This window comes from Bidens hawaiensis, unplaced genomic scaffold (genome assembly GCF_021521415.1).
Source record: "Bidens hawaiensis isolate Kalapana, Puna unplaced genomic scaffold, B.hawaiensis_p1.1 tig00012182_1, whole genome shotgun sequence".
Taxonomy (NCBI): Eukaryota; Viridiplantae; Streptophyta; class Magnoliopsida; order Asterales; family Asteraceae; genus Bidens; species Bidens hawaiensis.
Window position 1 is genome coordinate 451,627 of NW_027491980.1, and position 13,471 is coordinate 465,097.

Consider the following 13,471-nt stretch of genomic DNA (forward strand, 5'->3'; position numbering starts at 1 on the left):
GTAAGGTTATCTGAGCATGGTGGGTCCTGCGGGAACAGTTGGTCGTTGCGCAGACGTCCCTGTTCAAGGTGAGTCTTGCGGGTCCAACTGGGCTCTGCTGGGACCTACCTCTTCAAGTCCCCCCAGTCCAATGTTCTTCTCATGAATTATTAATAAGTGAGGTGAACTTTTGGACTAGTAAGGTTTTGAAAAGGGGGTTCTTAGCTTTTAGGTTTTCCGTGGGGATTCTTCCCACGGTTTTCCTACTGTCACGCAGAAATTCCCGACTTTTCTGCTTGGTCCTTGGGTATGATGCGGGTAGGTCTTTAATCTCCTCGCAGGTCAGGAGCGTTGAGTCCCACTTGTGTGGATTTTCCATGAGGTTTTGTTAGTTTTGAACATAGTGATCAATTATGTTAAAACCATCAATTCCATCCTGGAGCTTCAAACAACGTAGTACTCGACGTTCCCGCTATGCGGGGATGTTATTTCCGTTTCCGCAAGCATTGCCCAAAAGATCCTTCTTGGTTTCAATTCCTTGCGGGTGCTAAGTATGTGAAGGGTTTTGCCTTGACACTGTACCCGCACCCGTCTTATAGTTTCTTTACTTCCAAGGTCTTAGCTTCAATTCCCTACGGGTGCCAGGTATGTGAAGTGCTTTGCCTTAACACTGTACCCGCATCCGTCTTACGGTTATTTGGTTGCCAAGTTATTCTTGGCTTCAATTCCCTGCGGGTGCTAGGTATGTGAAGGGTTTCACCTTTACACTGTACCCGCATCCGTCTTACGGTTACTTGGTTGCCAAGGTAAGGGGTATTTTCCCGCTCATTTTTGAATATTTTTGAATTTTGAAATTCGAAAAGTTGGTGAAAGGATCAGAACAGTCCAAACCTCTGAAACGTCGTGCGACGGTTTCTTCTGACTGTGTCAGGACGTGCAGGAAGTTATGGTGACGTGACAGAACATGGTCATTCCAGTCGCTTTTTCAGGCGCGTGGGCACGATTTTTTGTGCGCGTGGCCGCGAAATTACTGGCACGCGTCCTGTCAACAGCTGTTGCCAGCTTGCTTTTTGCCACGTGTCATAGTTTCATTGCTCCTTCGATTTCTCTCTCCTCCGCATTAAATTCATCGCATTAATTGCGATTAGTATATAAAGGGGGAAAGGGTTCTTTGCAAATCACACTTTTCACTCATCTCTTTCTCTTTAGCGATTTCTGGCAAATACTTCTCCTTTTCAGGAAAGCATTTTCCCGAAATCGTTTCCTTCTTTCTGCAAGATGTCTTCTGAAGCTGTAGCCGATGATCAGAGGACTGCTGGCGAGTGCCAGTGTTCTCTTCCCGTCGATCTGTACCAGTACATTGTCAGGAAGTTCATGCTCGAGTCTCTCGAGCCTGAGTTTCCTGAACCTCACCAGACTGTGTACGATGCCCCCAGTGGCAAGATCGGGGTCTATGCTGCATTCTTTGTCTACGGGAATCTTAGGTTCCCGTTGACAAAGTTTGTTTACCGTGTCCTTGAGAGGCACGGTGTGCACCTGACCGAGGTGCACCCGATGGCGATTGCCAAGGTTAGGCACTTCGAGTGGGTGTGCCGGATACTGGGCATTGAGCCCTACGTTGACCGCCTGATGACCTTCTATACTTGGAGGTGCATCCAGGGGTGGTACACCCTGACGACCCGCATCAAGGGTCTAAAGATTTGTACCACCGAGCGGAGTCTTCGCTCGTGGAGAAGAGAGTTCTTCTTCATATCCGCTCGCGCCATCCCCATTGCCATGAAGTTCAAGAATGGCCAAGCACTCCCGAGCCTTCACGCCTCCAACTACGAGGAGGCGGAATGGTTCTCGAAGATATCCCGGGTCCGATCTCCGGTTTTCCGGTTTCCGGAGTCCGGGATGGTGATGATGGGGATGAGCCGGGTGTGGAAGGCGGCGGATGCGCAGAAGGTTCCGATCGTCCTCGAATACGGTTCGAACTTTGTCCTTTACGGTATGTTTCGTTTCTTTTTGTTGACTTTGAATTTCCCTAACTTTCCTATTTGTTTCAGAGGGGAACGATCTGCAATCGCTCCTGCACCCGCGGGAGGATGGTGGTCCCGCACGGATGGGTACTCGTGCTCTGGACGAGAACGAGTTGCCCATCCTCGAACAAACGGCGGATCGGTTTGTGGAGGTTTATCCGCCGGGCCAAGAGATCCTGAGCCACCGACGGCCAGGTAAGCCTGTCTTGTACCCTCAACCTCTCAATGCTGTGCCTGCTGCTGGAATTCTTAACGTCTCTTCTTCTGAGGAATCCGCAGAAGGTCCTCCGTTGGTGCGGAAGAGAAAGGCTGTCGTCGGGAAAGGCAAGGAAAAGGTGGCCTCCACGGCCGATCCGGTAGTCCTATCTGACTCCGAATCAGATAGTGAAGAGGTGGCGGGGAACGCCGGTGGTGAGGAGACCACTGTTCCGGAGGCTACAACTGTTACCTCCGGAGAACCAATGGCGACGACCGTGACTGGCGTCAAGAGGCCGGCCCCATCGGGTTCGTCCCCGCCCCTTCGCACGTTCAAACTCAAGAAAACCCGTAAGTATTCTTGTCTTGTAAATTTACCATGTTTCATAAGTTTAACACTTTTTTTTTTTTTTGTGTAGGCGTGGATGTTGACGCATTCCGGGGTGAGGCGCAGAGGAGTACTTCTCCGCCGATGACGGTAGGCTTGGTCAGCCTACCTGAGGCGTCGACCCAGGCGTCTGTGCCTGCTTCCGCTGGTTCAGTTGCTCCCATTGAGCAGACTGTTCCGGCTGAGATGACGTCACCGCCGGCGGTGACTGCGATTTTTACAGCATCTTTCACCGGACCGGCGGTTACAACTGCTGCAGATCCTTCGGCAGCGACCACGACAGCGACTTCGGCGGCTGCCCCTATGCCCGCGCCACCAGCACCGACGGCTGGACCATCAGGTACGCGCAGGGCTTCCCGCCGATCTTTGCCACCTTCCCGTCTGCCTGACCTATTGGATGGATTTCCTTTAGGTTCAGGTGATGGGTTTGGCGGCTATCGGCCTGTCATTGACCCTACAGGTGCGTAGGGTTCTTCTTTTCTCTTATATTTTTTATCATCTTTTCCTAACTGCTTTTGTTTCTTTTGCAGTGTCGGATTCCAATGAAGTGTATGTTCCAAGATGGAACATACGCCGAGGAACAACCCTTCGCACCCCTGTGGAGTGCGTGGACTGGGCTCGCCACGCTGCTCCTCATGGTGCGTTGGGGGAAGCCATGGTTAGCTACCAGGAGGGTAGGCTAACCAATGAGCTTCGGGTTCTCCAAGCCCGGATGCAGCCCCGCGTCGAGCTGCTTTGTCGTGAAAACGACAAGTTGAAAGCAGCTCGCGTGAAGGAAGCATCTGAAACGCGGGCTCTCCGGGAGGAGAACCACCAGTTGGCCACAGCTGCCGCAGAGAAGGAGAAGGCCTTCAAGGCCCTCGAGGTTGAAGTTCAGGCGCGCCTCGAGGCCCGCTCCAAGGCTGCCCAAGCTGTGAATGAACAGCTCCGGCTGGCCAGGGAGACTGCGCGGAACGAGACCGAGAGGGCTGCCAAGGCTGAAGCCGTTGCTGAGCCTTTGCGTGTGGAGAATGAGGAGCTCAAGGCCAAATTAGAGGCTCTCCAACGCGCTCATGATGCCTTGGCAATGGAAGATGCCAAGAAACTCCAGGAGATTCTGGACAGAGGGGCGTGCTTGACCATGCCGAGCGTAAGCTTAAGGGCGTCGAAGAGGCTGCCGCCAAGGAAGTGCTACTTGCCAACCTTAACAAGAGCGAAGCCGAACGCGCCTGCACCCAAGCTCAAGCCGCCCAGGAATGGCTTCTTCGAGAAGCGTTGCCTCAGGTTAGCTTTATCTTTTCCTTCACGCTTTTCGTTTGTAAAGTAGAAAAGGTTCTAATACTTGTATTTTTCTTTGTAGGTTGTGCGTCGGGTCTTTGCAGAGACCTCTTACGACGATGCCATGAGCGCAGCCCTCAACGCTTCTCATGAGGATGGGGAAAAGGCCGGCTTCCTGCTTGGTCTAGGGTTTGCTGAGGAGGGCGTCCCGCCCTCCAACTTCCCTTTGTTCAGTGTAAATACCGAAGCCATATATGACCAAGCAGTGAACCAATACGCCGCCTTCCCGCATCCAGTGGTGGAGAAGGTGGACGAAGCAGCTGCTGCTGATGATGGGTTAGCTGTCCTCAAAGCTTTCCTCGCACCACCCCGCTCTTCTGACGGGGCGGGTCCAAGTGGAAGCGGCCCTGAAGCTTGATCTTGAAGATCCCTTCCCATTGCTAAAACTTGTATAGATTTATTCTTTTAGGCGGGTAGCTACCCGGCCATTCTTGTAATATTTGAATTTTAATGAAATAGAGAATGTGTCTTTTTCCTTGTTCATTTCACACATGTTTAAACTTAGCAATTTCTTTAGTAGTTAGTTAAGTTTAACTTTTTGACGTGGTAAATTATAAGTTTATTTTGCTTCCTCTTTCATGATTGTGCGGATAGGACCGTCACTTACACTTAGTAGGATGGCTAAACTTATATTTAACCTGCGTGGAAGTTTACCTCATCTTTTACTTTGAAATTTTCTAAGTGTTCAGAATAAGTTAACCTTTGAACGTGGTAGATGGTAAGTTGAAGTTTTTGCTTTCTTGTTTGTGATTGTGCGGGTAAGACCGTCACTTGCACTTACAAGGATGGCTAAACTTTACTTACATCTGGCCTGCGTGTAGGTTTTCCTTATCTTTAAAATTTTCTAAGTTTTCAGAATAAGTTAACCTTTGAACGTGGTAGATGGTAAGTTGAAGTTTTGCTTCCTTGTTTGTGATTGTGCGGGTAAGACCGTCACTTGCACTTACAAGGATGGCTAAACTTTACTTACATCTGACCTGCGTGTAGGTTTTACTTATCTTTAATCTTTTCTAATATTTATAGCGTTGTGTTTATGCGGGTTTTGCCGCCTTCCACACGCAACAACTTACTTCTTCCCACATTGATGCGGTGAATACCGGCACATGGGAAGTTCATAAGTTAAAGGTAAGGCTATCAACACATTGTGAAAGGAGAATCATTTCCACTAGAAGTGGCTCTTAGGCCTTTTCTTTACAAATTTGGAATTGATCTACATATAACATTTGCGTAATTGAGCTCCATTCCATGTTCTTGGGATGGGAGTGCCATCGAGCCTTTCGAGCCGGTATGCGCCCTTTCCCAGAACTTCTTTGATAATGTACGGTCCTTCCCAGACCGGGGCCAGTTTTCCTGGGCGTTCTTGGTTCGAAGCCTCGTTGTTACGCAGTATGTAGTCTCCTTCACTGAAGTTGCAGAGTTTTACCCGCGTGTTGTAGTACTTTTGCATTTGTCGCTTGTAGTTTTCTTCACGCACTGCGGCTAAGTTTCTGCGTTCCTCGGTTAGCATAAGGTCTAACCGTCTTTCTGCGTCATTGTCTTTTGGCTGGATCAAGACCCTTGGTGAGGGTAAACCAATTTCGACCGGGACCATGGCTTCAGTGCCATAAGTGAGACTGAACGGAGTTTCCCCCGTACTGGTCTTCTTCAGCGTTCTGTTTGCCCAAAGGACGTGTGGAAGCTCGTCCACCCAGCCGGATCTATGTTCCAAGAGTCTTTTCTTTATGCCTTCGACGATGCTCTTGTTTGCTCTTTCCACCTCACCATTACCTTGCGGGTGTGCCACTGAGGTAAAGGTGTGGGTGATTTGAAGTTCTCTCAGCCACTGCTGTAGCTTCTTGTCAGCAAAGTTGGTGCCGTTATCGCTCACCAAATTCTGTGGAAGTCCAAAACGACAAATAATAAATTCCCAAATAAATTTTTTGATATGCTTCGCGGTTGTTTGGGCTAAAGGTTTTGCTTCTATCCACTTTGTGAAGTAGTCGATGGCTACCACTAGGAACTGAACATTTCCTGCTGCTGTAGGAAATGGGCCTGTCCCACGGATGGCGCCAATGAAGAAACACTAAGTGACCCGACACAGATTATCGGTAATCTGAGGGTTAGGTAATGTTTCCCACGGGGATGAGGTCCAGCAGAGAAGGTTGTTCTTCAGGGGACCTGCAAAACAAACACCGTAAGCTCGTCACTGAGAAGGGGGGGTTCCTCCTTGTGACCACCCTCCGGCGTGAGAATCAGACTAGATTGCTCTGAATATAAGTGTATATTAAGAGATTGCTAGATAACTGGATAGCAGATAATGTAATGTACTTACCATTCCAAGAAGTTGGAGTATTTATAGCCGAAGGTAGGTTTCCAAGAGGGTACAGCCGGCTAAATAGTATTCCTGTTCTACCAACAGTGGACTATGCACAAGCCATGCTGGTTGGTGGATAGGTTACGGCCAACAGTAACCAAGTCGGCTGTACTATTCCACCAACTGTAGGCCATGCACGTCCCACCAACTGTGGACCATACGCAGGCCATGCTGGTTGGTGGATAGGTTACGGCCAACAGTAACCAAGTCGGCTGTACTATTCCACCAACTGTAGGCTGCGCACGTCCCACAGTAAGGGTTGGTGAGTAGGTAGCGGCTGATAATGACAAACAGTACTAGAGGGTACTCCTCCTCGTACTGTTGTCGGTGAGCTGTCACCATTTGATTGGCTCATGGGCTGTTCTGGTCAGATAGTTTGTCCTATCCAAACCTTGGTAGGTATAGTACAAAAGATCTTTCAGAAGCATACAGACTGGCTCATTTAGGCGGGATTGCTCCCGCCTTGCTCAGTCCTTCATGTGACCTGAAGTAGTTAATGCCTTGTGCGTGTAGCCTTGCTGTTAGTGCGGGTAGCCTTCCCTGACGGCTTGTATCCGCAGCTGCGGGAACAGGCGGTATACTTCACCATTGGGAGGCTTTTCCTGCGGGTACAGCTGGCGTGCTGCGCGTAAGGTTATCTGAGCATGGTGGGTCCTGCGGGAACAGTTGGTCGTTGCGCAGACGTCCCTGTTCAAGGTGAGTCTTGCGGGTCCAACTGGGCTCTGCTGGGACCTACCTCTTCAGTATATCATTTTTGTGTTAACGTGTTCAATACCATGGTTCATTGGGGTCATATGTTATAGATAACTAAACATGACATAGTAACTTAATTAGAATGATATGACATATTAAGTGAATTAGAATGAAGCTAGACCTTTAAAAATCCTTTACTTTAAGGATTTTGATTAAAATTTAAAACCATTAAGAGTTGATAAAACAGGTGGGTTGAATAACAAATTAACAAGTCGTGTTGGTTTGGAAAAAAAAATTATCTAATCCTTTTATTTTATTTATCAAACTAATATGGTATGAGTTGATTTGAAAACACTGCATTTCAATTATTAGATGGTGATGGAGATATAACTCTATTCATAAAGTATATTGCTATAAGGCTGTAAGGTGTGGATGCCGGGATGCCGGTGAAGGAGCTTATGTGGCTAGCGGTGCCGGCGGTGAACACCGCCCCAGTCACGTCGGCGCCACCCACGGTGAATTTTTGATGGCAAAAATGCCGATAGAATTTCCGCTCACTTCCTCCTTTAAACCTTTTATATTTTGTTTAATTGTTTTTTTAATAAATATTATGAGAGAGAGAGAGAGAGAGAGAGAGCTGGATGTTGTGAACAGATTGAGGGAGAGATGAAGAAGACAAGGATTTTGGATAAATGAAGAAGAGTTGGTGGGATGTTTGGAGAAATGGAGAAGAGTTGGGGTGTTTGTTTATATTTATATTATTAAAATCTAGTATTATTATCACTTATACTATTATTATTATTATTATTGAACCATAAATTTCTTTTTATACATAATATATAATATATAATTAGATGTTTTATTTTAGTTATATCAGAATTATTAAAAACCTAAAATGGAGAGAATGCATTGTACGTGACGAGTCTAGTTCGGTTCTTTCGTTTTTATTCACACAATTTATTTAATTATATTAAATTAGTTTTATTTTATAAATAATGTTATTTTATTTAAAAAAGGAGGAAAGTGGTATGTTGGTGAATTGGTAACCATTTCCATGGTATTGTGAAAGATAATGAAAAGAAGTAGAGTATGATGTGACGCTCGCGTAGCATTGTAAAGTGGAAAACAAAATGGTATCTATATCCTTTAGTCTAATGACAATGGAACTTTTGAAGTCCATATCGACATATAACATCATGTATTATTATTATTATTATTTAAGTCTAAACTTGTATTTAATAACTATACAACTTGTTTTAAATATTAATCATAAATTTAAAAACTTGTATTTTACTCGTACTGGATTTGATTAAAAAATGGTGTAACTGGTTGAACGGTGATGTATCGGGAGGTTCAACCGGGTTAAATAATTTACCTTGTAATTCCATATAAATACAACTTCAACTTAAAAAGTAATCCAAAAGTACATTAATAAACATCACATGAACAATGATTTAGTCAAACAAAAAGTTTGTACTTTGTATATAAACTTAATCAATTATAAAAGATGTAAAAAAAACCAACATTGGATTTGCAGGATACAGGATACAAAATTGGTGGATTAGCGAATTGTCATTTATTGTGTTTACTCGTTTCAATTATATCCGCTAGGTTAAAGTCATTTTTGAAAAATATAGGCCGTAAAAAATGTAAAATATCTCTTGGGTTTAAAACCGATTTCGGTTTAAACTGATAAAAAAAACAACGGCACGATGTCTCAAACAAACCACCCAAAAAATACATGCTCTAAATATATGTTTCTTTAACGATTCAACCGACCGGTACGTACCAGTTTTTAAAACACTGGTCAGTAATATTTTCTAAATTACTTAACTAATAATAAAAACACAATACGTACATTGGTTGATTTTACTCAATAGAGAGATGGTATATTAAAATAAATATTTTTAATGAAAAAAACAAATTATTGAGCGGCGAAAAATATTAAAATAGTATTTAATGATATTGGAAATGTACCCCTAGATCCGGGGCAGAAAGACGTGGCCCGCACACCATGTGGGCATATGACGTTATTGTTTATATGGGGCATTTTTATGATAAATCATTTAAACAATCATTTTAATCGATTCTACACAATTAAATAATTCTTTGATTGAAAATTACTTACATAGTAGGGGTATGCATGGGACGGGTTTTGGTAAAACCCATAACCATAACCAGCATGCCGGTTAATAGAAAACCATAACCATGACCGATCCGGTATGGCGGCTTTGATTAGTCGGTTTTAAAAGTTATGGGTCGGTTAGCCGTGACAATATATATATATATATATATATATATATATATATATAACTAGGCCTAAAACTTCTGTACCAAATACTACAAAAAAAAAAGAAAAAAGACATGACAGTCCAACAAAATACATAATCCATAATATTAATAACAAATGAAATCAAATGAGAAATTAACATAATGTAAAATCAGTCACCGTCTTCAACTATTAGATGTTCGATGTCTTTAACAGTGAAGTCGATGACGAGATTTTGATTATGAATTGGGTCATCGTTTGATTAATATTCTGATATTGAAATAGTTCGATCTCTCAACGCCTCTGATTATGGAATTCAGATTATGGATGGAAATGGAATTTCTAATCAATTTAGTGAATGTGAATATCAATTGGCAGCTGCCATTATTATCGGCCCAATTTATGTAGTTTGTTGAGATATGCTACTAAAAGAAATTAAAGCTAAAGAGTAAAAAAATGTCTCTAATTATGACATTGATCCCAATTCTCAAACATGTTTGTCGATTCATACGGTCATAGTATAATAAAGGGGGCGGTTTGGTTATGCGGATTTGATACTATCAATAACCAAAACCGAAATGTATTTGGCGGTTTTCAAAAATCTTTAGACTGACCCGCCGGTTATATCAGTTAAAATCGGTTCGGCTATGTCGGTTATGATTTGGTTAATGGTTGGCGACGGTTAATTTGCTCACCCCTAGTACATAGTATTTGATTTCATGTTATTTTTTCAAGAAAAAAAAAACTCATTTATTTCGAAACAGAATAAATTATATAATTTTTCTTACAGTTTTAAGTTTTTAACGACAAGGAATGTTAGAATCAACAAACAAAAATTGACACTTACATGAAATACAATGACTAGCATAATCTATGTTTTTATGTGATTATGTCTTTTTATCAACTTTTTATCATTTTAGCATTTCAACTAGGGCTATAAACGAACCGAACGAATATGAACAAGGCCTTGTTCATGTTCGTTCGTTAAGAAAATAACATGTTCACGAACACGATTTTATGCTCTTGTTCGTTCATTAAGGAAATGAATGCGTTCACGAACGGGTCAAGAACACAGACGAACACAAATAAAAATCAACAGAATCTAGAAACTGAGACTGGCGCGTTCATCAATGTGAATGATAAAATCCTGTAAACAAATCGAACAAACACAAACAAGGGTATGTTCGTGTTCGCTCATTTAACTTTAAACAAATACGAACAACTAATCGAACAAAAATTTATATTCATTTTCGTTTATTTAAAAAAAATGAACATTTGTGTTCATTTATGTTCATTTGTTTATAATCTAAACGAACATAACTGAACAAAGATAAATAAACATAAATGAACATAGATGAACAAATATAAATAAACACAAACAAACATAAACGAACATAAATAAAAACACTTAAATAAACTCAAATTAAAAAAATATAAAATCTTTAATTAGATGACTCATGCAGATAATAATTAATTATTTTCTATTAATACATAAACGAACATAAATAAACAGACACAAACGAACATAAATAAACGAACATAAATGAACGTTCGTGAACATAAATGAACGAACGGAACATGTGTTCATGTTCGTTCGTTAATTAAACGAACACAAATATTTTGTTCGTGTTCGTTCGTTTATTAAATAAACGAACATAAACGAACTTCCCGCCGAACGGTTCACGAATAGTTCACCGAACGTTCGGTTTGTTTACAGGCCTAATTTCAACAACTCGTACGTATTTTATTTTCTTTTTGCCGTAGTCTCACATTTTAATTTTCGTTTGAACGTACAACGTTTAGTCGTTTACATGACCAACTGTTATTGTGTACCACTTTCACAATTTTACATGGTGCAATCTTTTTGCTTGCATTTGATATTATTATTATTATTATTATTATTATTATTATTATTATTATTATTATTATTATATTAATTGGCAACTTAAAAAGTTTTAGTTTTTCAAATTGACCAAAGTTTTTAAGTTGGAAACATCCCGACTTTTAACATCAAAAGTTTTAGATTTAACTTGGCTATAAAACTTTTAGAATGTCCGAACCTATATCGACCAAGTTTTGCCGTGTCCCTAACAAAACGTGCGGGTTTAAGGGTTTTCACGTGAGGTATCCATCGACAACATGAGGGTTCCTTCGTGAATCAAGTTTGAGCTGCCACAATGCACATGATCTCAAACTTGGTTGCTTTAAAATGATAAATAGTTTTTTCTTTTTCTTTTAAATATAAAAAACATCCTTGTATCACATCATCATGTCTTTCTTACTTTCTTCATACAACTAGATTTTTATTCATATTTCAGTGAAAGTGAAATATGAAAATAGCATGATAACATCATTCTTTGTAGTTGAGGGCTATACTTTGTTAAGATATGGTTTATTTTAGTATATGACTTCAGCGTAACTGGGACATACAGTATGTTTATATATGAATATCGATCTACGATGAGTCGTCACATCTCAAGAAAATATGGTTTTCAAGGTGATCATGCCATGTTACACAACGCCTACCTACAACCATTAATTTTAGAAAAAATAGTAATGTGAATGATTTTCACTAATTTATATATATATATATATAGGGGAGATTTCAAATGAGAACCCCTTTGAGTTTTAAGAACTCGAAAGAACTCAGTGTAACAAATTTTTTTTCGAAATTTTTTTTACACATGCGTAATATATGTAGGTTACATATACGTAAAAAAATTACAGAATTTTTTACGCGCCGAGTCGACTTATTACACATGTGTAGCGGACGTAAAAATTAGTGTAATCACTTACAACTTTATTCTCTCTCATACTTTGACTTTTTAGTCAGATTTAATCTCAACCACACAATCCAATTCATTTAATAAAATGTGTGGCTAAGAATAGAGTTATTAAATTCTTAAAACTCAACATGGTTCTCAAAATATCCCTCCCATATATATACATATACATATATATATATATATATAATTACTTTAATACTACTAAGTCATATATAAAGCTTATATTTAGCTAAGATTTGGGTAAAAGATGCTAAAAACCTATGAGAAATATAAAGAGATACGTAAGCACATTACCGGCGAAAAGCGACACACTTTTACACTTTGTTTATCAGTTTTAGACCATATCGTCTCAATGGCGTTACTTGCTTTTTTAAACCAAGGCGGAAGACGAAACCGATGCCCAGGGCCGTATCCGAGAATCCTTTAAAATTTCGAGGCTCGGAACGATAATAAAAAGAGCCTTTGAAATCATGTTTTTAATTATGTGATAAATAATTTGACAACTTTATTGATTGGTTGAAATTTCAAAGGCCAATACGGACCAAAACATAGAAAATAATAATAGTAAGTTATAAAATAGCTCATATAAAACACAAAAGGAAAGTTTTATATTTGGTCATTGTGACCACGTGCTTAAAGGTCTAAAACATATTTGATTATGTGTTAGAAAGTTTAACATGTCTTTAACGACGTGTTTAACATATTGTCAAAGATGTGTTTGAATGAGACATTTTTTTGAAGGACAATTTCATAAAATAGTAACAAAGTTTCAAAAGTGTTTCAATTAGGTCACTTAAGTTTAAAAAGTGTTATAATTAAATCACTCAACATTTATATTTTATTAAATTAAACGTTTTAACATGTTTTTTAGCCCTTTCATTTTTTATTTCATAAAGAAAATCTTTTTATCTTTTTTTACGCTGACGTTGAACGGTGACGTAAAATTATTTTTTATTTTTTTAAAATTTTAATATAATTAGCGTTTTTTTAATTTTTTAAATTTACATACATATATTACAAATTCCGACACCCACATCTTATTCTTCATTTCTTTCTTGACGCACAAAAAATTCAGTGAGACTCGATTTAAAGATTTAGTGACCTGATTTAAAAAAATTATTATAAATAACCAATTAAAATACTTTTAAAACTTGATTATTATTTTATGACATCCCCTCTTTTTAAAATATAAAGTTTGTGAGGATAAAAATGAAATCCATTTAAAATTTTTCCAACAGATGCTTAACGTGTATAGTGGAAGGACTGTTATAACGAACACAAATCACCTACAGACACCACCACATGTCACGGACAACTTAAATTCAAAATACTGACCAAATCAACAACCTCATTGACCCCTGCATCATTTCATTTCAAAACCCAATCACTCACTCCATCACCATCACCTCAAATCACCTGTTAGGGTTTGCATTTGATCACTATGAATGCTGCGGTTGGTAGACACGGCCA